The sequence below is a fragment of the Bidens hawaiensis genome, unplaced genomic scaffold (genome assembly GCF_021521415.1).
Source record: "Bidens hawaiensis isolate Kalapana, Puna unplaced genomic scaffold, B.hawaiensis_p1.1 tig00043537_1, whole genome shotgun sequence".
In the NCBI taxonomy this organism is placed as follows: Eukaryota; Viridiplantae; Streptophyta; class Magnoliopsida; order Asterales; family Asteraceae; genus Bidens; species Bidens hawaiensis.
The window spans coordinates 90,554-114,849 of NW_027497726.1; the positions used below are offsets into that span (position 1 = coordinate 90,554).

A 24,296-nucleotide genomic window follows, 5' to 3' on the forward strand; every position below is an offset into this window, starting at 1 on the left:
GTGATGGATTGCAACGCTGCCGCGCGCTTGGTGGGTCGAGCTGAAGGGTTTAAGGATGGCTATGAATATGGGATGCTGAAGAAGAACCCATCCGAGTACCCTTATCAGAGCGACGTTGCCTGCGCGGACATGGCCGCGATGGGGGATAAGTATATGAATACTCCCATTCCCATCCTTGCGCAGGTATTTTAACCTTAATGAGATTACCTTGACTTATTTTCTAAGTCTTTTTGTACTCATATTTTTCCTTATGATTTGCAGATATCCGCGCTTGCTGACCATCCCGATCTCGTCGCGCTAAAGAAATTACTTGACGAGTGCGAAGGGGCTGGCGGCGGCGATGATGGCGCGGGGAATGCTGGCGTTGCTAGCGGCTCTGGCGTGGCCAAAGGATCCGCTCCTGACACTGTCGTGATAGAAGACTCCATTCAGGACGAAGAACTTGACTATGGTCAGTTTGGAGATGACGAGGAGCGGGCTGCGCCAGATGCTGAGGGCGGTGATAAGGATTATGAAGAGGCTGACGTCGACGTGGAGACTTGAGAAGCCCTTCATGTTTTTTGCATTTTTATTTGTAGTTTGTATCTTTTCATCTTGTATACTTGTAAATTTCAATGCTTTGGAATGAAATTTTGTTTTTCCCTTCTTCGCATCTTGCGCATTCCCCATTCATCTCTTTATATTGCATGTTGAATATAAGATATGCTTGCACGTTGAAATAAGAACAAGGTTGTAAGGAAATTATTATACTTAATCCTTGTCATATTGTAAGTGATTTTGCCATATCTTGATTATGTTGACACGTGCCTAGGCTTTTTCATTATTCCTCTTTTGCGCGACGCTATCGCGCATTTATTATATGGAATTATGAGTTTTTAGCCCTTACGTATCAATATGTGTTGCTCAGATATCCATTACAATTGCATGCGCGACCTCGACCTGAAACCTTAACAACTATGTTTTGGCATTTGTTTTGCCTTAGTTGTGTTTAGGTATTTTTATGGTCAGGCTGCGCAGTATGTAGGATGGATGTTGTGAGTGATTTGAGCTAAGGCTCACATTATTGGGCTAAGGCCCTGACGTTTTAGAGTTAAGACTCATTAACGCGTTTGAGCTTGAAGCTCGCGCATGTATGTTTTACTTCGTTTTATTTCGTTTTGATGTCAATACAATGTTGTCATATTGCTCAAAATTAATAAAGGGAAGTGTGAAACATGTATGCAAAAGGTAATAGAATTGGTCTAAGGCCCTGACGTTTTAGAGTTAAGACTCGTTAACGCGTTTGAGCTTGAAGCTCGCGCATGTATGTTTTACTTCGTTTTTATTTCGTTTTGATGTCAATACAATGTTGTCATATTGCTCAAAATTAATAAAGGGAAGTGTGAAACATGTATGCAAAAGGTAATAGAATCCACATTAAGAGAAGATAGCGCGTATCATTATTCATAATTGCTTAAAAAGCCTTGATTACAAACTTGACATTTACATGAAACATTTTCTAAGCTGTGCCGCGTTCCATGCGCGTGGGATCTTCTTTCCATTCAAATCTTTTAAAGCGTATGCGCCTTTTCCCAATTCTTCCAAGACTTGATATGGTCCCTCCCAATTGGGGGACATTTTTCCCGGGGGTATCGCGCGGCTAGCTTCATTGTTTTGAAGGACAAAATCATTTTTCTTGAAGTGGCATTCTTTCACACGCTGGTTGTAATATTTTTCCAGTTTTTTCTTGTATTTGGCTTCACTGATGATAGCCGCCTCTCTGCGCCCTTCAAGTAAGTTGAGATCCAACCTTCTTTCGCGCTCGTTATCAATCTTGTTCATCATGAGCACTCTATGGGATGGGCATCCAATTTCTGCTGGAATCATTGCCTCCGTTCCATAGGTTAGGCTGAACGGGGATTCGCCGTTGCTGGTTTTGGTTAATGTCCTGTGTGCCCACAGGACATTAGGTAGCTCTTCGACCCAAGAATGAGATTCTCCCTCCAACCTTTTCTTCAGCCCATTTAACAAGCTTTGATTCGCGCGCTCCACTTGGCCATTCCCCTGAGGGTGGTATACCGAAGTGAAGATTTGGTTGATGCGCAATTCCTTGAGCCAGTTTGATAACTTGTTGTCAGTGAATTGTTTGCCATTATCGCTCACAATTTCCATGGGCAAGCCAAAACGGCATATGATGTGGCTCCAGATAAACTGCTTCATCGCTTCGGCTGTGATTTTTGCTAGTGGCTTGGCTTCAACCCATTTTGTAAAATAGTCTACTGCCACTACCAAAAATTTTACTCGCCCTTGCGCTTGCGGTAGGGGACCCACAATATCGATTGCCCATTTGTGGAAAGGCCATGCGGATGTCACCGGAATCAGGTTGTTCTTTGGCCGCATGGTGTTTGGCGCATAGCTCTGACACGCTTTGCACTTTTGGATCTCTTTTAAAGCGTCCAAGTACATGCCTGGCCAATAGTAACCTGCGCTCATTGCCTTGGCAACCACCATGCGCGGACCAGCATGTATTCCACAAATTCCTTCGTGTATCTCTCTGATCACATAGCTTGCTTCCTCAGCATCTAGGCATTTCATGAGCGGTCCCAGATAAGAGCGTCGATATAATGTATCATCAAGCAGTTCATAATTCTGCGACTTGTGTCTTATCTTCCTTGCCTGTGCGCGATCGTCCGGTACTTTTCCCTCCTTCAAGAATTCCATTACTGGAGTTATCCATGATGAAGGGGTTGTATGAGTTACAAGGACAGACTTCGCGCCCACCGACGGGTTGCTCATTACTTCTACCCTGACATCTTTGCCAAAGTGATCGAAGCTGGTTGATGCCATCTTGCTCAGCGCGTCAGCAGATTTGTTTTCACTGCGCGGAATATGAATGATTCTGAAGCAGTCAAATTGCTCGATGAGCTTTTTCGCCTGCTCTAGATACAGAGGCATGGTGTTCTCCTTGGCATCATAAAGGCCATTGACCTGTGCTGCTACCAAGTATGAATCAACATGGGCCTCCAGCTTTTTAACTCCGAATTTGTGCGCGATGCGCAGGCCAGCCAGCAGGGCTTCATACTCAGCTTCATTGTTGGTGCTTTTGAAGTCCAACCTGATGGCGTAAGTATATTCATGATTCTCTGGATCCACCAGTTTTAGGCCTGCGTCGGACCCTTCGTTGTTTGAAGCTCCGTCAGTGAACAATCTCCAAACATTTTCTTCATCATTGGCTCGCGGAGGGTCTACCTCGCGCTGAGCCTCTTCAATTTTTCCTTCGGGGACTTCGGCAATGAAATCAGCCAAGACTTGTCCCTTGATTGCTGGACGGGGCTTATAGGCGATCGTGTGCTCTCCTAATTCCAGCGCCCATTTTGTTAGCCTTCCCGAGAGCGCGGGGCGCCGCAAGACTTGCTGGATGTTGTAACCAGTCAGAACTTCAATGGGATGACCATTGAAATATCTATGAAGCTTGCGCGACGCGTGTGTTAGTGATAAAACTAACTTTTCCATGATGGAGTAGCGCGTCTCAGGATCTGTCAGCACCCGACTCACATAGTATATTGGCGTTTGGATTCCCTTGCGAACCACCAATAATACTGCGCCGATGGCGCGCTCTCCTGCTGATAGGTATAATGTCAAAGTTTCACCAGGAAGTGGAGCTGTGAGCGCGGGCAGATTTATCAAACATTCTTTTATCTCCCTGAAAGCTTGCTCGGCCTCAGGAGTCCATTTGAATTGGCTTTTCTTTAAGCAATTCCTCAATGTGTTGACAAATGGGGTAGATTTGCTTGCATGGTTCGCTAGGAACCTGTTGATTGAAACCAATCTACCATTCAGCTTCTGGACTTCTTTCATGGTGGATGGCGAGGGCATGTCAAGGATGGCCTCCACCTTCTCAGGGTTCACCTTGAAACCATCCTTGGTGACCATTACACCTAGAAATTTTCCCTCTAGTACGCCGAAAGTGCATTTGCTCGGATTGAGCTTCATGTTAACTTCCTTTAGGCGCCTAAGGGTTTCTTCGATGTCTTTGAGCATTTGCTTTTCCTCCCTACTTTTGATCACCAAATCATCCACATAGACTTCTAGGTTTCTTCCAATTTGCTCGTTGAAAACGGCATCCATAAGTCTTTGGTAGGTGGCGCCCGCATTCTTCAAGCCAAAGGGCATTTTTGTGTAGCAAAAAACACCCTTGTCGGTTCTAAATGCGGTATTGTCCTCGTCTTGTGGTGCCATTTGGATCTGGTGATAGCCCTTGTAGGCATCCAGGAAACATTTGAGTTTGAATGGCGCCACGGAGTCCACCTTTGCGTCGATGTTTGGGAGGGGGTAACAATCTTTTGGGCATGCTTTGTTGAGGTCTTTGAAGTCAATGCACATCCTCCACGACCCGTTACTTTTCTTTACCATCACAGGATTGGCTACCCATGTCTGGTATCGTATCGGGCGGATGATGTTTGCGCGCAATAGATCCTCAACTTGCTCATTCATGGCCCTCGCCTTCTCATCCCCCATGACTCTCTTCTTTTGAGCAATTGGCTCTACAGACTTGAACGTGTTGAGAGAATGTTGCGCCAGGTCTCGCGGAACCCCAGTCATATCAGAGTGTTGCCACGCGAAGACCGACATATATGCTGTGAGCAACCTTTTCATTCTCAACCTCGTGTCGTCTGATATCGTAGCGCCAATTGTGATTTTTTGCTCCGGGAATTTCGGGTTGAGAATCCATTCCTCTGGCGCGTTGTCTGCCATTGGAAGTTTCATTCTCCCTTCCCGCGGAGTACTTGTCACTGCACACAAATGATCTCTGTATACAAAAGTTACACCTGTTGGTGTTGGGAACCCCAATGCGCCATGCGCTGGCGACGGTATGGCGTTGAATTGGGCAATCGTTCCCCTACCCAAGATCATATTGTGGCAAGAAGTGGTGGGCAAGACCAAGAAGTTAACAACTTCGGCTCGCTTGTGTTTCTCATCCCCCATGGTTAGTTCAAATTGTATTTGACCTAGGGGATGAATGATTTCATTTGAAACACCAGAGATTGGTGCATTCACAATTTCAAGCCTTGCTTGGTCTGCCGGATCCAGTTTCCTGAAACATTGCTCATACATGATGTCTGATTCGCTGCCAGTGTCCACCAGGACTTTTGACACTTCATAATGAGCAATGTGTGTAGTGATGACAAGAGGACTGCTGATGGAAGGGCCTCCCCTGATTCTTGGGAAGATGACTTGTTGCTCGCGCCAATCTCCTTGGATTTGCGCGCCTCTCTTTCTTGATATTTGCCCTTGCCTTCCTCCCTCGGCTACACAGATTCTTTTGTACTTTTTGCTGGCTGAGGCTCCTGATTGTTCATTTTCTGGTCTTGAGTTTTTTACCAGGTGAGCCAGCTTGCCTGATTTCACATCTTTTTCAATTGCATCCTTTAAGTGGTGGCATGCATCAGTATTGTGTCCTGTGGACTTGTGAAACTCACAGTATTTGCCACTGTCTGATGGTCCCTTGTAGTGTAGTGGCTTGGGGCTTTTGAATTGGACATTCTCAGTGCTTAACACCTGTGAAGGCGTTTTAGTGAGGGGAGTCCATATTCTTGGGAGAGGTCTGCTAGGATCTCTGCCGCCTTCCCTCTTGTCACCCTCCCCGCGATTACGAACGTCTTTTTGGGGCTGGGGTGAGCTTGGTTGCGCCTGCTTTTCTGCGGAAGAAAAACTGGTTGGTTGCAACCTGGACCATACAGAGTTCTGTTTGCCCCTTCTTTCGTTGCTGCGCGGTGTCTCAGCTTGATGCGCTCTTTCTCTTGCCCTATCTTGGGCAATTTGTTTTTCATTTCTCGCGAAAACTCGCGATGCTTCCATTAACTTGGCCCACGTGGTGGGCATGCCATCTCTGCTTACGAGAGCTCGGCGGAGTTGATCACTGCGCGCGCCTTGTATAAAGGCCACGCGCAATAATTGCTCAGTGATACCTCCAATTGCCAGAGATTCTTGATTGAAACGAGTTATGTAGTCTTCGATCGTTTCATCATTCTTGCGCACGCAGTGCATGATGTCATCAGGGTCGCGCGTGTGTCTGCGCTGCTGTACGAAGTGAGCTTGGAACTTTTCCAATAGTTCCTCGAACCCATCAATCTGCCCGGTCGGCAAGCTCTCGAACCAGACACGCGCCGCGCCCGTGAGGCAGCGAGCAAACATGTGACACCATGTTGGCATCGTCCAGCTTTCTAGGTTTCCTGTGTTGTAAAACCCTTGTAAGAAATCGTCTGGATCTGTTGTGCCGTCATATTTGCCCAAACCACTTGGCATCTTGGTTTTGTGCTGAATAGGGGCCTTGGCAATGCGCTCGGTGAACTTTGAATGTTTCACCAAGATGGCTGGTCTGTACGGTGTGGTCACGTCCACTTGCCCCCTCACTGGTGGGCTGTATGGTATGTGCAGATCCAGATCGGCTCTGGCTCCAGGCGCCATGTTCACGTGCGCGCGGAGCTGTGAGCCTCCTGCATGAGTATCTCGCGTCTTCCTCATGCTGTGCACTTCTTCATCACTGAATTCAGTGTGTGCAGTGTGAACATAGTGACCATCTTCCGGCGCGCGCGCCCTTTTTGTTCCATGAACGTTCTGCTTGTCAAACGCTAGCCTTTGTGTTAAGTCGGCTGTCTTTTTGTGTTTGACCATCTCATTGTACTTGTCCATTAGACGTCGTTGCTCGTTTATGAGCCATTCTTTAGGATCATTGGTTTCATCTTCTGGACCCATTGGTCCTTTTTGTTTCGCGCCGGCAAGATTTTGTAACGTGAGATCGTCTGGAGGAGTTTCAGTCTGGCCATGAGGAGTTGTGATGAAGGGACGGTTACTGGTGGCGCGCGTAGAATCTCGCGGCACCCTCAGAAACTGTTGTCCCTCATTAACATCCTCACGTTCAATATCCTCCAGAACTTGATCAACGTTACGAACGCCAGAAACCATGGTGAAAATTTGTTTTTTTGTTTAGAGATCTGATGAGATCTTGTTGCCGTTGTAACAGTGGATGGCGCCAATGAAGAAACGTGGATCGACTCACTGGTAGACGATCTACTTTCCTCGGGTGTGATTATGCTATTTCACCGATGGTTCTCTTGGATCTGGGTTCTTCCACCTACAAAATGAACAGCACCGTAAACTTACCCCTCAGAAAGGGACAGAGGGGTCCTCTTTGGGGTAACCCTCCGGTGTGAGAATAAGTATTTGTGGGAGAAGATAATAATATGTGAGATTAAGGAATTTGGAGTGTATTGCTTAATAGCTGAATACTCTGTTATTGTCTGTTTCAGTGTGTTATCTGATATGATGATGCTCTCCTTGTGGAGTTGATGTGGTATTTATAGTGCTAGGGTTTCCAATGATTGGGCTCAGACCCAATTAGGGCTTTGTTGGCCTCTTCCAGTTGCTTTGCGCCACGTGTCCTTTGGGACACCTGGTGCTTTCTCATTGGTTATAATCACGTGGTAGCACATGGGTTTTGCTGAGTTGTCCACCTTTCATTGGCAGCTGTCAACATCAGCATATTCTTATTCCTTAAAAAGATACCTTCTGGAAGGTTGTCTGACGTGCACAATCAAGGTTGCCCTAATCCTGATTTGGATAAGGACGAGGTTGATTATGTGCATGTGTGATATGCGCGAATCCTGAGGATGCGCGAGGTCTTCTCTTTATTCTCACGCGCAGATGTTTCATGCGCAGATGTGATATGCACGAGCATGTGATATGCGCCGCGCGCTGATGCGCCACGCGCATATGTGATATGCGTGAGCATATGTGATGCGTGGGCATATGTGATGCGTGGGCATATGTGATGCGTGGGCATCTGTGGTGCCTGGGCATCTGTGGTGCCTGGGCATGTGTGGTGCCTGGGCATATGATGCCTGAGCATGTGATGCATGAGCATATGTGATATGCGTGAGCATATGTGATATGCGCCATGCGCATAGGTTTTGGCTTTGTGCCTTCGTAATGTCTTGATTTCAAGCCTCTTGTCTATATCTTGTGGGTTGACCCGCCTTGCTCGGTGTTGAGGCGGGTACATACCTCTTCATTATTATTTAAAAATAGATGCAATACGTAAATAATATTATGGATATTATAAATAAGTTGGTTGTGGCTCATTGGTAGAGACTTACTTTACAAGTGAGAGGTAGGGGGATCAAACCTCACTACCATGAATTAATGGTCATTGTGGGATCAATTCTTATAAGAATGGAACGATCTGTGTATATATTATTTTCTTTCTTTTTAAGAACAAAATTCCACCTTTATCTTGCGCCTTTTAAAGATTTGAACATACAACTTTATATTTATGAGGACAGACAACATACCACTAAACAAATGGGTCATGAGTAATCGTCTGGCGTATTGTTCAAAATCGACTGGCGTGATGCTGCAGATGCGCAACCATAGAAAATAATAACAAGACTTTGGACCACAACTTTTAATATTTTTTATTTGGATTAGGCAATAACCAAGAAGTTCTCGTACTTATTCACCTTACAAAGTTGGTGGGCCTCTAAAACACGGAATCAAACAATGACCCTCCAATCTAGACTTAACAGTTAACACTACAGAAATTTAATTTGCTAGAGTAAAATACACTTTTCATTCTTTAATATATAAAAATATACCTTTCATTTTTAATCTTCACTAATTACATCAATTATTTTAAATTTAGGGTTTTCACACATTTTATTCTTTTGGTGTATGTTAAATAAACCGAGTATTCCTTGATCATTTCCTATAAGAAAAAGAGTTTCTCTAACTCTTTGAAGTTCTGTAGAATACTCTTTTCTTCAATATCATTAAAAAAAGGTTTCGGATTTTTTAGGGTCCAACCAGTTTACCTAACAAAAATACTATGAGTGCAAGATATAATAGATGATTGAATGCATTCTTTTTTGCTAGGTTTTTATTGGTGAATTGTTGATCCATCATTGACGTTTTCCGTCAGTGATCCCTTGGTTAATTCTGTCACTTACCGGTCGGTACATCGATTACCCATGCTATGTTTTCCGACGGAACCCACCTTCCCCGAAAGACTTTGATGGATTTGTCTTGTTATTAAAAGTCATCTACATAGTGTGGAAGTTTTGTATATTCTTTTGATGCGACAATAACATTACAAAAATAAATTCTATAAGGCTGAGGGGTGTGGAGCGCTAGGAAGGGCGCAAGAGGCCGGACGCTCGCGCCCCGGGGCGCGAGCACCACACCACCGAGGCGCGATAGGGGCGCGAGAGGGGCGCGAGAGCGGAAAACGAGGCAGGCGCCAGGGTGCTAGCGGCTGAGAATGGCGCAAGAGTTTTCTTGGAAAGCGTGAATAGCCGTTGGGGGGTGTTTTATTTAAAAAAAAAAAAACGTTTTTTTTTCCTATATATAGTAACAAACCCATATCAAACCCATTTCAACACCCATATCAAACCTATTTCCAACTCGATTTTGTTTCTCTGTATTAAACATATATCAAACCCAAACCAATATCACATACCACACCCAAAACCCGAAATCACCCCATCTTCCAAACCTTTTTTTAAAAACATGGCTGGAAATTGGTACCCAAACCTAGAATCAGATTACAGTTACGACGATTTATGGTCGGCACCGGACCAACCGATGTTTTATTCGGGGTCGCAACAACCATCCGGCTTTCAACCATCCAACATACAACCGTCTCCTAACTTTGTAGTTCCGGAGACACAAGAACCAGAACCAGAAGGTGAAGCTGCGGGACAAAGAAGACGCGTCCACCGGAAAAAACAAGTTGCAACGGACGGGTCGGGTTCGGCTTCGACCGGAAGGGCGAAACGGAAAATCACTCCGTGGTCATCGGATGAGAAGGAAGCCCTGTGTCGGGCTTGGATAGTCACTTCTGAGGATCGGCGTTGCGGTAATTGTTTTAACGTTTTTAAAAATGATTTTTAATAAAAAAGTTAAATAAAAAAGTTAAATGACTTACAAATTCATTTATGCATTTTGCAGCGGACTACCAAAAGAGCAAGGTCTTTTGGACAAAGGTTAGGGAGACGTTCTATTCGCTCGTTGGGAGTACAGGGCGGACCGCCGATATGATTTCGGGTCGGTGGACCGAAATCAGAAAATTTGTCGGCTTGTTTACTAATCTGTTCAACAGGAACGCCGGTCGTATGAGACCAAGTGGCAGTGACGATTTGGCGGTTTATAATTTCACTGTCGAAGAGTGGAGGCAGGAGTGCCTGCGGAGGTATGGGACGGTGAAGACGTGGGACGATGTAAAGGTGTGGGAGAGGTTGAGAAGGTGTTCTAAGTGGGTTGAGCTGGTGGCGCCGGACGTTGATGCGGAAGTAGGGCCGAAACGGACTAAAACTAGTTCGTCTGGAGCGTACAGCACTTCCGCCGGGTCGGATTGCCGGGTTGGATTCGACCTAAACGTTGCGGGGGAGGAAACGTCTTCACCGCCGAGGAGGCGGCCATTGGGAAGGGACGCCAGGGGGAAAAAACCGGCTGAGGGGGAAGCCGTAAACATCAACGATCTTGTTGAATCCCTCAATAAATTCAACAAAACCATGGAGGTGGTCTCTATTGACAAAAAGGAAAAAAAAAGAATGAGAGATTTGGACTTCCTTGCAAGAGACTTCAGCCACCTAAATCCGGTCGACCAAATGCTGATGGAAAAACAAAAGGAACGTATCCGGAAGAGGTTGATCGAAGAAGACGAAGCCGAATAATAAGAATAATGTTTTTCTTTAGTACTTTAATTTTTTTTTATATATTAATGTGTTTTTTTAATTAATGTGTTTTTTTTTAAATAATTTCTTGTTTTTTTAATAATACGTTTTTTTAATACATTTATAAAAAAATAAAAAAATAAACCGCTCGCGCCCCCTCTCGCGCCCCTCCACACCATGGCCCGGGGCGCTATCACCACTACCAACACCCATCTTATCAAGTTTCTCTCTCTGCCACACGTCACAATATTATTGGATGGCGCCCCCACTCACGCCCCCTCTCGCGCCCCCCACACCCCTCAGCCTAATGCAAAGCGTGTGAGGTCTACATACTAATTATTTGATATGACATATATTTGTCATATGCGTTGTTCATCTTTTTTGTTTCACATTTTTTAATATTTTACCTCACCTCCTTAAAAAGAGAGTGCCATCTCTCTCCATGTTCAAAACCATCATCAGCTCTTTCTGAACTTTTAATTAATTACATTGTATTTATATTAAAGGTCTTGAGTCATGTCTACCAATCAAGAAGTGGATATTTTGCAGTTTCCTTTAAAAGAATTGTCAGATGCAACTAACGGATTTTCTGATGAGAGTCTCATTGCAAAGGGTGGGTTTGGGAAGGTCTATAAAGGCGTATCTGTAAAACATGGCAACGTCGCCATAAAGAAGTTGGATCCTCGGCTAGGCCAAGGAGACCATGAATTTAAAACAGAGGTTGCTTTACTTTCAATTTATAAACATGAAAATATTGTCTTCCTTCTCGGATTTTGCGATGAAGATGGGCAAAAGATACTTGTTTATAAGTATGAAAGCAACGGAAGTCTGGACAAACACTTAAAGCGGACAGATCTAAACTGGATCCAACGACTTCAGATTTGCCTAGATGCAGCCAAAGGGTTGCAATATCTTCATGATGATAACGGAGCTCATCAAAGAGTTCTCCACCGTGACGTCAAAAGTTCGAATATACTTTTGGATGAGAACTTGAAAGCTAAAATCTCTGATTTTGGCTTGTCCAGAATGGGTCCCGTGAATATGCACTCTACCTTTCTTATCTCCAATGCTTGTGGCACAATTGGGTATATAGACCCAGAGTACTTGAATAACGGTTTTCTCACACAAAAGTCTGATGTATATTCTTTTGGGGTTGTGTTGTTTGAAGTTTTGTGTGGAAGGCTCACACGTGTTAGAGAGTACACGGACCCGCGTCGTAATTTAACTGTTTGGGTCAAAATACATTTCAAAAGGAAAACATTATTGGAGATAATTTATCCCGATTTACAGAAAGACATAAACATGGCTTCCTTAGTTACATTTTCAACCATTGCCTACCAATGTTTGATGAGTGGAAATGAACGCCCAACAATGAAGACGGTCGTGGAAGAATTGCAGAATGCTCTTGCTAAGGTATGTTATTACGTCTATTATTAAATTTAACTTTTTTGTTGTATTTTTTTAACCACCCGTGTATTACACGGGCTATACCCTAGTTAGTAATAAAATAATTCATAAATTTTTTCTACACGAAAGAGGATGTAAATTTGTGTATAAAATAGATGATACATATTTCTTTATATAAAGGACTTAGAGGTGTGCATGAACAGGTTTGGGTTAAATCCAAATAAAAACCGAAGTCAGTTTTAAAAACCGCTTGGTTTTGGCTTTTCTGGGTTTGGTTTGCCATTTAGGCTTGAAAGTTTTGGACCGGAAAAACAATTATGTTACATATGGGCACACATGTTTTTGTTAATTACTAATTAATTGATAACTATTCATTTGGTCTTGAATATAGGGGTTACCCTGTTTGTTAATTTCTTATATAAATATTTTAAATTCGAAAAAGAAAATGAAAATCAGTTAATTCAGTTGGTCCTCCCCCCCCCCCTTTTTGTTTTTTTATTGTTTTAATTATGTCCAAAACCGAAACCAAACTGAAAATTTGGTCTTTACGAAAATATATATAAATCGATCCAAATCGATTTTCATTTGGTTTTGGTTATTTCGGTTTCAATTCGCTTTATTGGTCCTGTTCACACCCAACCATCATAATAATTGGGATGAACACTACTAGGGGTGTTCATCGGATCGGATAACGGGTTATTCGGGTTATTCGGTTCGGATTGTTCGGATTTTAAAATTTCAGAAGCCTATCCGAAATCCAATTCGGACTTTCCTATCCGATCCGAGTTAAACTTCAAACCAAAAGCCTTTGTGTTCCCAAAAGCCCACCGCACATCAACATGCTCCATTATCCTTAATATAGCTGCATAAATTTGACATTATCCTCAATACGGATGGCGGGTGGAAGATAGTGGATAGCGTGCAGCGACGGACGGAGCTACGACGGTGGACGGAGCTACGGCGGTGGACGGCTAAGAGGGCAGTGACGGCTGAGAGGGCGGTGGGTGTAGTTGCTGCTAGGTCATATTTTTGATATGAAATGAGTTATCATCTGTTACTGCTAGGTTTTGTTAATATTAGTGGGCTTTGGGCTGGGTTGGGTTATAAAAAAAACTAATAAAAATAAATGGTATTTTAATCGGATTATTCGGATATCCGAATAATCCGAACTATCCGAAATTTTTTAAAATCCATATCCGTATCCGATCCGAATCCGAATTAGTTATTCGGATATTCGGATCAATCCGATCCGAAATATCCGAATAAGAATTTGGATCGGATTAATCGGGTTTCGGTTTCGGTTTCGGTTCGGATTTCAGATTTATTCGGATTTCGGTTTTCCTGAACACCCCTAAACACTACATCTCTTTGTGAAAGAGTACAACAAATGAGATGCATAACTTCTGTCGACTGTATAATTGGAAAAACTTAGTCAATACACACGAATACTCTGCAGTAAGCAAGTGTCGTCACTATTGTGCATAGTTAATATTGTCAAGCTAAGTCACTGGTGAATTAAGTTACAATGGCTTGATATTAACGTACTACTGGTGAATGGTGATTAAGTTGTTATACATTGTTTAGAGGCTGTTTGTTTACATCTGATTCATTCAGACTTCAGACTGTTTGGTTCCAAACAGAAAAACATCTAAATAGATAAAATTATGTCTGAATCATTTAGACTTGTTGTTGTTGTTTAATGGGACAGAGGCTCATTCAGACCTGACTCATTCAGATCTGAATGAACCAAACAGTTACTAAGCTCACTTGCCACTACTAAACCATGTTGCCACTAATCATTGATTGTCACTAATAATCAATAGCGACTTAGTATGATAATTAATTACTATATATTAAAAGTCGTTTTTCTTGCCACTTTTTACCCGCCATCTTATTCGAAGCAACTTCCTATGAAGCTTCAATAAGGTAGAATAAAATTTTCTCGCACTGATCGGACATCTGCCCCAGGGAACCCTCATTGTTTAGAGGCGAAAGGTTCCTTAGTGCCCAAAGTCGTCCTCAACCATCGATTGTGTATTCCACACCTTTTAACACTTCACATGTTTTCATATGTGTTCTCATTTGGTCATGCGAAAGTTCAATTATACTAAAAAATACTCCCTCCGTCCCAGTCAAAGTGTCTTAGTTTGAAAATCACAAACTTTAAGGTAGATTAAATTATTTTTTTTTTTCTTAGCAAATGACAATAATGCGCTTGAAAATTGGGTCTATAAATATTGTTTATTAATGTTAGTTGTGTGTGTTTAATGGTAAACTTGGAAATTGGCTAATAAATTTTGGAAGTGCACATTTGTAATGAGACAAATAAAAGAGAAAATATAGACACTTTTAATGGGACTGGGGAGTAACTTGATAACCATAAAAATCACCAACACCACATTTTTGGAATCCATTTGTTTTGGCTGTAGGAGGTAAGAGTGTAAACGAGTTGAGTGGCTAGTAACATGGTTTGCTAAAACCTAAATTGAGTATAAGTTTTTTTATTATGATTTATGATTATATATAACCATAACAAATAATGTATATTATTTTCATAAAATTTATAAAACATTTATGGATTTATATATAAAACAGTTACAAATAAATTATATAATTAATAATCAATCATTTTTAGCATATTGTAAATCGGACTCACTCGAGTTATATATTTTGTTTTCTCCTGAGCAAAACTTAAGCTTTAAGATATACTGAAGGTCATTGGCATGTATAGATAAAGTTAGTTAACCAGATTAATTAATACTTCGTTTAATCAAATCGTTTGCTCTTATTTATATTATAGTATGTCTGTTTTTTTATATCCACTAACAAAAGTTGTTGGATGTATTACTAATAGGCACAAAGTCGTTATGATGGTGACTTTGCTGCTCATCTCCGAGGACAATCAAGGTAGTTTGGTTTCCCTTAGTGCTTCAAATATTTATTAACATGCAGATTTATTATAAATATGTAACTTTGTATATAAAATATGAGTGAATTATGGTTTTCGTCTCTGTGGTTTGTCCAAATATGCGATTTTAGTCCAATAATTTCAAATTTGCGATTTTTGTCCATGTGGTTTCATTCCATTCGCAATTAAACCCAACTCCACTAGCCCCATTAGGTCTGGTCGTTAAGCCCATCAGCGTCCCCTCACGTGAGGAGCCGTTTTATCCATTTTCTCCCCCAAATAAACCCCAACCTTAATCCGCAAGCCCTCCTCAAGTGAGGGGTTGGGTGTATTTGGGAAAAAAAAGAGGACAAAATTGCCCTCAAGTGAGGGGCACACTGATGAGTTTAACTATCAGACTTAACGGCGTTAGTGGGTTTGGGTTTACTTGCAAGTGAAATGAAACCACGGGGAAGAAAATCGCAAATTTGAAACTATTTGACTAAAACCGCATATTTAGACAAACCACAAGAACGAAAACGGTAGTTTACCCATAAAAAAATTATTGCTTTGTCAACTATGCATTTACCGTATGATAATAAATATATTAAGTGCACCCTTTTCATATTTATAACTAGGAAACTTACCAAGACTTATCCTACACTATTTTTTTTATTAAGTGCGATGCCATCCAAGATGTATTTACAGTAATTAATTCGAAACTACTCAACAGGTTATTGGAATCCTCTTCTCAATCCAGTCCGGCCTCTTCTTCTTCTTCTCGGCCGGGGAAGTATGAGTATGACGTATTTATTAGTTTCAGAGAAGAAGATACCCGCAAGACATTTGTAGATTATCTCTACGTTGCTCTTTTACATAAAGGAATATTCGCTTACAAGGACGAAGGACGACTTCCTCAGGAAGAAACCATCAGTCCGTCCCGCATTAAGACTATTGAAGAATCATGGATAGCCATCATAGTATTCTCACGAAATTATGCTAGTTCTTCTTGGTGCTTGGATGAACTTGCATTTATTATGAAAAACAAGGAGAAAGGGAAAATCATTATACCTATATTCTATGACGTGGATCCCTCCTATGTGAGAAGACAAACAGAGCATTATAAGGAAGCGCTTGCCGTGCATGAGTTGAGTAGCAACATCAAAGTAAAATCTTGGAGACAAGCACTTACGATGGCAAGTATGCTTACTGGATGGGATGCTCACCAAGCCCGTGGGTAATTTTCTCAATTCATTTTATCATGCGCGCGCGCGCACACACACACATATTGGATTAAATACAAATGACTTTTATTATGAGAAGAGTACAAATAATTAATGCAATTATGTTAACACTAATGTAATTATTATTATTATTATTATTATATCACTTTTGAACTAGAGTAATTATTATTACACTATTTTATTTTTTTTATAACATAATTACTCTATAGTTCAAAACTGTAGTTACACTAGTTATTTGTATGTTTTAGTAAGTTAATTTTATTTGTACCAGATCCCACCTCATATTTATAAAAGATGTTTGTAATCTACGTGTCAATTACATTTACAGGCGAACACTAGTCTATGACTACAATCTCATCTTCCTTCATAATTTACTAGTAGAATATTTATTTTTATTTGCTATATATGACAATTTGTTTTTGCAATATATATTGTAGTATCTTTACTTTAGAAAATCATTAAGCTAAAAATCGACATATTTTTCCTACACGGGGATCATTACAAAGTACTTATGTAATTGATTTGTTTGTCTAAGTTTTGTTGTAATGCAAAATCTAGGATGCATTTTGTTTTAAAGGATTCGAGTGATAGTGAAGCGCTGCAGTGTACGTTAAGTAATTCATGGCATGTATGAACTAAGTATGCTGTTTCTGTTACATCTAGGCAGGAAGCAGAATACACCGTAAAACTGGTTGACCATATTGCAAACCGGTTGCTTAGCTTGATGCAACGGTGGGAAGCAAATGCGAGCACCGTCCTAATTGGCTTAGAGACCCGCATGCAAAATTTGGGGTCACTTCTAAAAGTTATTGGGTCAGGTGGTGTTTATATGGTTGGAATATGTGGAATGTGGGGCAGTGGTAAGTCTACTCTTGTATCTTCTATTTATAATGGAATACGTCATGAGTTCGAAGGTTGCTGCTTTATCAAAAACGTTAGATCTGAATCAAGAATGCATGGCTTGAAAACTTTACAAGAGAAAATCCTCAAAGATATTCTGAACTCGGATGTGATGTTAACGAGCACTGAACAAGGAATATCCGAGATGGGTAGTAGACTGTCTCGTAAAAGTGTTTTAATTGTCCTTGATGATGTAGACCACATTGACCACCTAAAGATGTTAGCTGGATCCAAAACCTGGTTTGGTAACGGGAGCCGAATAATATTTACCACTAGAAACAAAGATCTGGTGATTGCTCAGGATGCCATCCCACATAATGTGGAGATGCTAGATGATATAGAGGCTATTAAACTCTTCATGATGCATGCATTTGGGGAAAGTAAACCTGAGGAAGGTTTCGAGGATGTTTCACAGAATATGGTTTCTAAGTTAGGCGGGCATCCATCAGCGCTTAAACGTTTAGGCACTTATCTACGTAGCAAAGACATGAGTGAGTGGACGAGTATCTTAGACAGACTTGAAGCTATCTCAGTTACTGAAACTCTTAAAAAGTTCAAAATACGTGATGATGGAGTGGAGAGGAATATTTCTGACCAGTTACCTATTTGAGGGGACTGGAATCGTGCCGCTGCAATCCTTGCGGTTCCAAGTTATTTTCATGTTGTTCTCTCTTTTTTTTTCTTTGTAACAAGTTTTTTAGTTGTATAACTTTGAATAATTAAAAGCTCATTGTAAGTATTGTCTTCTTCTAAATCTTCATTGTTGCATATTAAATCTTGTATGTAGGTTTTGACTAGAATCCTTGAATTTGGGTCATAGATGATGATGTTTAGATTAAAAGTTAAAACTACTACGGGCAAAAGGGTCGGGTCAGTAATTTGGAGAGTATAAATCGATACTCAAACAGAAGCTCCAAGCAGCCTTGACTGATGAAATGGTTAGTTTGTCACGACAGTTAAGATAGTGCTTTCATGATGAATCACACTATAATGTGAAGTTTTTAATATTCACACTTATTCTTTTTTTTTTTTTGTTAATAGTACTTAGATTGTTGTTTCTGGGAGTGTCAAGGTGGCATAAAGCCTCAAAAACTTGTGAGTTGAAGCTATCTCAGTTGCTGAAACTCCATCTACACGGCAAAGACATGAGTGAGTGGATGAGTATCTTAAACAGACTTGAAGCTATCTCAGTTGCTGAAACTCTTAAAAATTTCAAAATACGTGATGATGGAGTGGACAGAGATATTTCCGACTGGTTATCTATTTGAGGGGACTGGAGTCGTGCCGCTGCAAGCCTTGCTGTTCCTATTTTCATGTTGTTTCATCTTTTTTTTTCTTTGTAACATGTTTTTTAGTTGTATAGTTTTGAATAATTGAAAGCTCATTGTAAGTATTGTCTTCTTCTAAATCTTCATTGTTGCATATTAAATTTGATTGTTTGGATGAAAAGCTTCATATCTTGTTTCAATTAACAGATAGAAACCATTAATTCAACAACTTCAATTGATATAGTAATAACAAAAAGGGATGAGATTGAACGAAAAAAAAAACATCATAAAAGATAAAAAAGTTTAAACATGCACACTAAGTGTTGTTAAAATGTCACAATGAATGAATTGGTAGAAATTCAATAAACTGATACATTGTGTTATTTTAATGAATGAATCCTTGTCAACATATTAAATGAATGTGAATAATGTGATTAGTTATGGACTCTTGTATTGAATCGTGTATGAAATAGTTGTAATAAATATGTTGGGTATATATCATTGATTTTATTTATAAATTAAATGGTGCAAAATAGTTATGAATTATGCATCCTAACATGTTACTGGTTGAAATAAATGTTGCTAACTAGGTTGAAGTTTGGAGGTGGACGAGTCGGTGTAACAATTCAAGTCCAAGTAAATCCTACGGGCTAAGGTAAGTGTATCTTACACTCAGGCGTGTATTAAACGTGTATATGACAAATCAATGATCGATTCTTGTTTAGTAATCTGCTTGTAAAGTTGATAGTTGGTGAGAAAAACAGTAACACTGCAGGCTATTCTTTTTCCAAGCATGTATATTAATGAAATTTATAAGTAAAAAAAGAAAAAATAACTATATTTCTTTTTCAACTTAGGCCTCCAAAAAGTTTGAGCCTATCATGAAATCAATATTAGTTCTCAAGCTAGATTTGGTATTTACTTATTTCAATGGGAAATTGTGACGTGTGTGTTTGTTGATGAACCAACTGTTTAAATTGGATGGAAGAAAATATGTACTGTTGACATGACTCATGGTCTAACCAGACCTTTTAACTATTAGTCAAAGTCTTAAATACTTTGCAACATTGACTAATTTGGAGAGTATCGATGCTCAAACTGAAGCTCCAAGAAGACTTGAGTGATGAAATGGTTAGTTTGTCAATTGTCACGACAGTAAAGATTGTCCTTTCATGATGAATCACACCATAATGTGAAGTCTTCAATATTCACAGTTTATATTATTTTGTTAAAAAAAAAGTCAGTTACAAGTAAATAGGATTTCAGTTGAAATTTTTGGTTTGTTAAATATGCTGTTGAAGTACATTTGATGGATGTTTTATCTTTAAACTAGTACTGGCAAACGGGAGTCAGTAACGGCATAATTGGCTCAGCACAAGTAACGCCACGTCGCCACCTTTTAGCATAGTCTTTGAAGCGTAACGGTGCCGATTATGTGTGACGTAGAATACACACATTCCAATTTGATTAAATAATAGGTTTGCCTTGACAAGTTCGGTTCGCCGACATTTGGCAAGTCAAAGTCAATACACCAAGATGTTCTAAAATCATGGCAAAGCAATGATGGTTAGGAGAAGATCTAATATGATTGAATGGCGGTGTTCATGACGGCGGGATTGAATAGCTCAAAAACGACGAAGAGTTAAAAATACTTAGATTCTTGTTTCCGGGAGTGTCAAGGTGGCATAAAGCCGCAAAAACTTGTGAGTTCCACTCACCTGGATGACAGAACCTAAAGGAAGATGGTGTTCGAGTTTGGTTTGTCGAAGGAGCAAGTTGGATGTGGTATGTCGAAGATACAACACCAATCGAGGGGATAATTGGGTGTTGTAAAAAAACTGGAAGCGTTAGATCACCGGAAAGAGTAATGGACTTACCTAGGGGAAAGGTCATGTGGAATTGGTTTAGATGATGAATGGTCGTTGCACGTCGGGAGCAATTCTTATAAGAATGAAACGAACTGTGTAGCTTACTTATTTCTTTTTTTTTTTTACAATAAAATTCTATATTTACCTTGCACTTACAAAATTTTGAATTCACAACTTTACATTTGTGAGGGGATACCATTAGACCACTGGCTCATAAGTAACGGTCCGTGTGTCTAAGAATCCAAAATAAAAGCTTGTTCCAAATCAGTAGGCGTGCTGCCGCGGATGCGCAACCATAGAAAATTCCACGCAACCATAGAAAATTATACTTTGGTCCATAACTTTTAACATTTTTTTATTTGGATTAGGCAACAACCAAGAAGTTCTCTTATTCATTCACATACAATTTGGCAATTTTAAAGTAATTGATGGACTTTAAATTGTATTTTCATTTTAAAATTTATATAAAATAACTTATGTCCTTACAAAGTTGGTGGGCTAGAACACAGTATCAAACAATGAGCCTCCAATCTAGACTTAACACTATAGGAAGTTAATTTGTCAAAGAGAATTATTTTGTCACACATTTTATTCTTTTGATGGAGAATGTTAAGTGTGTATGTTAAATAAACCAAGTATTCCTTGATCATTTCCTATAAGAAGAAGAAAAGTATCTCTAATTCTATGAATTTTTGTAGGATACTCTTTTCTTCAATATCATTAAAAAAAAGTTTCGGATTTTCTAGGATCCCGCAAATTCACCGGACAAAAATACTATGAATGCAAAATATTATGGAGGATTAAATGCATTCTTTTTAGCCAATTTTTTTATTAGTAAATTGCTGATCCATCATTGACATTTTCCGATCTCTAGGTAAATTCTGTCACTTACCGGTCGGTAAATTCATTACCCATGTTATGTTTACCCACGGAACCCACCTTCGCCGAAAGACTTTGATGGATTTGTCTGTTTTAATAGCCGTCTATATGACTATATAGTGTGGAAAGCATTTGAACCAATATATTATATCTATACAACCAGATTGTTTTTGAGTTATATCTATATAAAACGTGTTCATCTAATTTATTCTACCTCACCCCCTATTTAGAAAAAGTGTCATCTCCTTCTAAGCCTTTTAAATCCTCTCCCTATTCAAAGCTGATCATGTCTTCCGTCGAAGAAGTACTGAACTGTTTGCGGATTCCTCTGAAAGATTTAGCAAAATCAACTAATGGATTTTCCAATGGGAACGTCATTGGAAGTGGTGAATTCGGGATTGTCTATAAAGGCGTATCTGGTAAACATGGCAACATCGCCATAAAGATGTTGTATCCTCAGTATGGCCAACAAGAAGAAGAATTTAGAACCGAGATTTCGTTACTTTCTGTTTATAAACATGAAAACATCGTCTCACTTCTCGGATTTTGTTATGAAGATGGGCAGAGGTTACTTGTTTACAAGTATGAAAGCAACGGCAGCCTCGACAAACATTTAAGCAGCACAGATCTAACATGGATCCAACGGCTTCGGATTTGCCTAGATGCTGCCCGTGGGTTACAGTACCTTCATGATGGTACTGGATCTCGCCAAAGAATTCTCCACCGTGATATTAAGAGCTCCAATATTCTTTTGGATGAGAAATGGACAGCTAAAATCTCGGATATTGGGTTGTACAAATTGAATCCTGGGATGATGTCTACTTTTTTGTTCTCGAATATTGCTAGTGGCACAATTGGATATGTTGATCCAGCCTACGAAGAAACTGGTCTTCTCACAAAAGAATCTGACGTTTACTCTTTTGGGGTCATATTGTTTGAAGCACGGGTTAGAGAGTCCACCGATGAGCATCAATTTTCAGCTAGTTTGATCAAAAAGCATTGGGAAAGGAAAACATTAGATGAGATCATTCATCCAGATCTAAAGAAACAGATAAACCAAGCATCCTTACTGACATTTGCAACCATTTCCTACCAATGTTTGATGAGCCGACGTGAACGCCCAACAATGGAGAAGGTCATGGAACAACTAGAGAAAGCTCTTGATAAGCAACTAGTAAGTTGTGGCGGTTTAATTAAAAAAACCAGTATGCCTGATCTAATCTAGAATCCTTTTGTTTGGTTGTTTGTGATAGGCAACAAGTGGATTATGGCGGAATGATGAGGCCTGTGCTTCTAATCACCAAGGACGATCAGGGTATTTTCTGTAACAAAATTATTTCATTTCATGCTCAAAAATATTTTTCAGCGTTCGGGTTTATAAATAACATGGTTTTTCTAACTAACAAACATACCCAATAAATCTCACTGATAACAAAGCGCTATTCGTAAGATTTGTGGACGGTGGGATGAGGGGAGATGTAGGGGCACCATCTTCATATTAGCAAGAAAATAAACAATTAGCATAGTATAAATCTCACCGTATGGCTTGGGTTGTAGTCCAGTGGTAGGAAGCAAAGTATTTTTGGTGAAATCCAATTCAAATCTTGGCCGGGTGTTTTGATTAAAAAAGGGTGTGTGTGTGTATGTTTAGTTGAAAAAAAACAGTATAATATAATAGAAAATACTAATTAAAAACATTATATCATATATTTTTTTTCATATAACTTTCAGCTTCCTACAATAAAAGCCTTGCCAATGACCACCATTACAACATATCAATTATAAGTAATATCTTTCTAATGTGTAAAATTTTAGTAACTGCATTTTTGTTAATCAATTTCAAACAACTCAACAGGTTATCGCAGACATCCTCTTCTTCTCCATCGTGGAAGTATGATGTCTTTATTAGCTTCAGAGGAGAAGATACACGCAAGACATTTGTAGATCATCTCTTCTTCACTCTACAAGATCGACAAATCTTAACTTACAAGGACGATGAGCTACTTCCTAGGGGAGAACTCATTGGCCCAATCTCTTTACGGCTATTCAAGAATCAAGGATAGCCATCATTGTTTTCTCACAAAATTATGCTAATTCGTCTTGGTGCTTGGATGAACTTGCATTTATCATGAAAAACAGGGATGAGAGAAGGCAAACCGTTATACCTATATTTTATGACGTGGAACCCTCAGAACCAAGAAAACAAACAAGGTATTATGGAGAAGCGCTTGCCCGACATGAGTTGGAAAACAGGAACAAAGTTGAATCTTGGAGAGAAGCACTTGTGAAGGCTGGTAACCTTTCTGGATGGGACCTTCGGACCGTGGCCAATGGGTAATTTTCTTCTTGATTTCTTCAAATATATATATATACATAAGGCATTAATTATAACAATAATCTTATTCTCTTTCATTACTTATTAGAAAAAAAAATATGTCTTTGTGATGGCAATTATATTAGCAATATTAGGCACACGAACACGAAAAATGATATCAACTAAGATCGACCATTTTTATTTATTATAATTTTTGACACGCTAATTACATAATCCTAACAATCAATTTATATTAAATACACCATAGCACAACTCCTATCACTTAACTTTTTAATCTAGTCGGACTCTTTCTTCACATGAGCAACTGATTAGAATTGAACTCACCGCCACGGTCAATTTGTAGCGTCTTTACAACATAGGAGCTTTCTTTCTTAACCTGCACTGAAGTGTATGTTAAGCACTTAATGAAATATATGCTTTTTTTTGTGTGCATATCATGAGCTAATTATCTCATTTATGAAATGTACAGGCATGAAGCAAAAGCCATCAGAAAAATTTGTGATGACATTTCACATAAATTGCTTAATTAATAACATGTACTTAAGCAAGTGCTAAAGTAAGTGTCAACATACGTCATGAATTCGGAGGTTGCTGCTTTGTCAAAAATGGGCCAAATCGAGAATGCATGGCTTAAAAACATTACAAGAGAAAATTCTCTCAAATGTTCTGAAATCAAAAGTGATGTTAAAGTGCAATGAACAAGGAATATACGAGATCGAGAGAAGATTATCTCAAAACAATGTATTAATTGTCCTAGATGATGTCGATCACATTGACCTCCTAAAGATGTTAGTTGGAT

The 24,296-nt window shown here is 39.9% G+C and overlaps 1 pseudogene; it reads left to right on the top strand.

Moving 5' to 3' along the window:
- The first annotated feature begins 21,448 nt into the window (after positions 1–21,448).
- Positions 21,449–22,113, top strand: LOC143594359 (putative serine/threonine-protein kinase PBL22 pseudogene; annotated as a pseudogene).
- Positions 22,114–24,296: the final 2,183 nt, after the last annotated feature.